At 36.7% G+C, this 4,444-nt stretch overlaps 1 pseudogene; it reads right to left on the minus strand.

Annotated features, from left to right (window-relative positions):
* Positions 1 to 832: 832 nt before the first annotated feature.
* On the minus strand, positions 833 to 2,754 carry LOC129576233 (antigen 5 like allergen Cul n 1-like; annotated as a pseudogene).
* Positions 2,755 to 4,444: the final 1,690 nt, after the last annotated feature.

Here is a 4,444-nt window from a genome sequence, read left to right on the forward strand (position 1 = left end):
CAATTTACAGAATTTTTTGTTTTTCACAAGAAACCCTTACGATTAATCACTTGACATGTCAATAATGAATAGAAAGAAGAAAGGAGAAAAGACGATTCACGCAGCATGCGGTGTCGAATTTTCATAGCATTGTGTGTGCATAGCAGTGAATGATAACAAAAAACAACAACAATTAATTGTCAAATGATGTTGTCTCTGCCCTACGCACACGGTGTGTAAATCACATGCCGCTCCACCACTTAAGCTGGAAGACGAGTCACACGCACACTAAAACCGAAATTTGTGTGTGCGAGAGGCTCTGTGTATCTAGCTATGTGCAGCATGATGAACCAACCGCGTGCGTTTAACCAAACGTCAATGTTCTTTTGTTTCTCTTCGCCGCGTTCTACTCGATTTTTCAATTTGGTAGAATGTTGATAGATTGATAACAAGAATAAGAATGAATTGCGTCAAAAAATGCGTTAAATTGAATGCATATTCGCATGAATTGAAAACATTGACTTTGCGACGGACGAGTTGCTTCATTTCAAACCAATTTTTTTCCACTCAGGATAGAACCGAAATTCAATACGAGTGTGTATTGTGTGGATAAGCAACAAATTTACACCAACACACAACAAATTAGCATAGGTTAATATGGACATTAGCTTTGTGCACGCATAACATTGTGACTCTAGAACAGCGGTTGTGTGTGCCGCTTGTCGTATCGCTCGGTTCATCACACAGACATGAACAGTGACCATTTGTTATTCGGAACGAAGTGAGATGCAAAACCAAAATACGCACACACAGTTACCGGATCAGTTTTGTTTATCGTTCATTTGATGCCATCTTCAATATCATCCACACTTCAAACACTTGTATCGCTTTGTGTGCCGATGTTTCCCTCCGTTGTGTCAACGATATTGTGTTTACCACTACGCTATTTTTTGGAGCAAAACACAAATACACTGAACGCTGTGGTTTTGCGCTTCTTTTGCATGAGTGTGTCAAATCTATTTGCTATTTGTCAACGTCTCAAGTCAACACCTCGGATTTTCCAAGTGCCGCATTCAACATTCACTCTGAAAACATTAAAACAGTATTCAAAGTTTCAGCTTTTGCTTGCAAATTAAATACCAAACAATTTCCATACGTTCGATTCATTCGATTTGATATACTGTTAAAATGGCAAACGTGTTGAAATATACCGCTTCGTCCGATGCGATTGCAAAAATCTGGTCGAGAAATACATCAAGCTGTGTTTCAAATAGCGTATTTTGTTGATGCATGCTATCTTTAACTCGCAGCAAAATGAATATTCTCGTCATTTTAATACAAAATTGATCAATTTTATTCAATTCAATTACCTTACTCCAAGCGCCACAACTCGTCAAATTGTTCGTTTTTCATTCACTTCAATATTAGATTCTCTCCTCTATTTGAACTTATTTGATTTAAATTTGGAGATGATTAAACCCAAGTAAACCGTAGAAAGAAATGTTCAGATCTGATTACATATGACAGTTGAACCATTCAACGCAAACATTTGACAGTTCACCCAGCAAATAACATTTAGTGAATAAAACCAATTGAACGTTGCTTTGCTTATGTGATTTTATTCCGAAAAAAAAAATTCCAATGCACATTTTTGGGGCGTAATAAAATAATTGATCGAAAATTCGTCATAAAAAATAGATCAATTGAAACGTAATAAATTTATGTTCGGAAGAATGGTCCATCGTAGACTTCATCTTCTCTGCAAAGTGCGGGGTATTTGGGATTCGTTCCACTTTGGCAATCAGATGCGGTTGGACCATCGTCATAAATCGGCCAATCGCCAATATTGGCCACGGCATAGTTGCATGCGACCAACGCTTTGCCTGCGCCGTTTTTATCGGTATATTTTGCGATGCTATAGCCCAATGTGTATGCATTATCCTTTACGACTTGCGTGAAATGGCCCATATCTTTTCTGTAATGCGAGCAAATGAGTAATTATTTTTTTTTCATTTTTTTCCTTCTTTGCTATCTCAAATTTGAATCATTGATTTAAAAATGCTAATAGAGAATTTAAATCGAACATTTTCTTGCCCATTCGAATCACGCAAACGGCCTTGTTTACGGATATCATTCATATTAGCCCGTGGATATTCTTGGAACCAGTAGCCCGGTGCCCAGTTGGCAAGGAATTCATTGTTTGTGTCACCATGCAGCGCCAAATTTTGCCCCGAATATTGGAATTTGTGTGTGCTTCTACATACATCGTGATCCATTCGACATTGTTTTGTATTGTACATTGCAACCGTGGCCAATTCATCGTCCCATTTCTAGTGGAATAGAATACAGTTCAAGTTTGGATGAATTACACATTTACACTTCACCATGCTCATTTAATTCAACGTTTTGTTACCATAGTGGCCATTTTTTTTAGCTGGCTCATATCCGAGTGTCTCTCCATTGGCTTGTTGATGTCTCAATTTGTTGTGTGCATCGAGAAACAGTTGCTGCAGCTCAGGTGTAATTTCAACGAACTCGGCATCGTCGGAACAACGTGAATCAAACGCTTATTTTAAAAAAAATCAATTGATTCACTTTAATTGTCTTATTTATTTGAAGAAAAAAAACGCTTTGAATAATTTTGACACTGCTTTTAATTAAAATCACATTTTTCCATGTGTTTTTTCTTTCAGATCAAAAATTGATGCTTATTTGAATTCACATCACTTGTAGCATAAGTATCTGTCATCACTGACACTGACAGCTATTGTTCATTAGTATTAAGAATCGTACAATAAATCAGTCGTTTACCAGCACTCATACTGTTCACTCATTCACTGCGTTACTACATGTTCGCGGCAAAATTTGACATTTATATACGAATTTCTATATACATTTCACCGACAGCACTTCATTCTTCCGGGCTGAGTTCATTTTAACACCCGAAATGACAGCTGGCGCTAATTTGTGTTTAAATATTTGAAATTATGTCATCGCCCGGAAAATTGAAGTGTTATCGATAGAATGTATATAGAAATTCATAAATAAATGTCAAATTTTGCCGCAAACACATAAAAAATCGGATTCTTTTCCGTGTATGACTATTACCGATACGTTTCCACCGGAAATAACATTGAACTGAATTGTTTTATTTTATTTGGAACAATTTTTTCATTATACGCACCAAGCACGACGAGGATCCACATCAAAAGCAGCTTCATCTTTAAATTCTGAAAAAGTCGATATGCGAACAACAATGAAAGGCTTTTAAAAATATTCACAGTATTTAAATTCACATCGAGTGAAAGAAAAGCGAAACAAAGACACGTTCAACGCGAATCACTTACAGAGAACCGTTGAAGCGATACCAAACGTAAATGAAGATTAACATTCGTTTTGTGCGTTCTGAACTTTTGTTTCTGACGGTTTCTGAGATTGATACGTTTTTATGCTAAATGAACCTATCAATTGAAGACTTTCACTTATTTATCAGTGACCACTTCAACGAATTGTTTGTTTTGTATTTCATGATAACACACTGTATTGAAGAAACAGCGAGAGAAAGAGGAAAAAGCAGACAATACTGATGTCCATGCGTTCGACCAGATAAAAAGAAAGCTACCATGCAAAATGTCGGTGTTTTTTTCACGCATTGTGTGAATCTTCGTTCCTTCATTAGTATTCGTGATACTCAACAAAACTTCGCAAACATTTAAATGATTTTGTTTTTGAGATTGATACGTTGTTATTCTAAATGCGCCTACCAATCGAACATCTTTATTTATCAGTGCTATTTTCAACGAAATGTTTTTTTTTTTAATATCAATTTAAAATATATAGGTGTAAAGATCACAGAAAGGTATCATCATTTTTATACATATATGAGGAATCTATGTAAACAATTCGTCAGTCTTTTTAAATGAAAATTTGTGTTAACCAATAACACGTTAAGCTGAGTTTCGAACGAGTGGTTTAGTTTGTGATCCTTCCACGTTCACATTTGTTTCTTAATCAGCTGCATCCTAGTCAAGAAAGGTACACGAGCAATATGCTGCGTTGTCTTTGGTGGGCTCATCCAGGTCGAGATCACAGTTCGGTTTTGTGGTAACATGAAAGTTCGTAATTCGTAATTCCATTATTAGTGTGAGTAGTATCAAAGTGTTCTCGTAGAGAACATATACAAAAAATGAGGTTACGTGGATGAGAAATTGCTTGAGTGGCCAGGTAATCATTTGAGTTTGCATAGCGAACCAAAAGTGGTGTCCGTCATTCTGCGAACCGATTATGCAAAATTCGCCCTCGAGGTAACTGCTGTGAACAGTTCCGGCACCATGTTCGCCATTTTGCACATTTGGGGAATTGGAACTTCACGCACTAGCCTCATGTGTTTGTCATTGACCTTAAATTGTTCGCTGTGTCTCAATGAACGCCCTTGATTAAATGAGACTTGGTCACCAACCGTTGG

Source organism: Sitodiplosis mosellana, unplaced genomic scaffold (assembly GCF_009176505.1).
Source record: "Sitodiplosis mosellana isolate CC-2019 unplaced genomic scaffold, AAFC_SMos_1.0 Smas_scaffold_6181, whole genome shotgun sequence".
Lineage (NCBI taxonomy): Eukaryota > Metazoa > Arthropoda > Insecta > Diptera > Cecidomyiidae > Sitodiplosis > Sitodiplosis mosellana.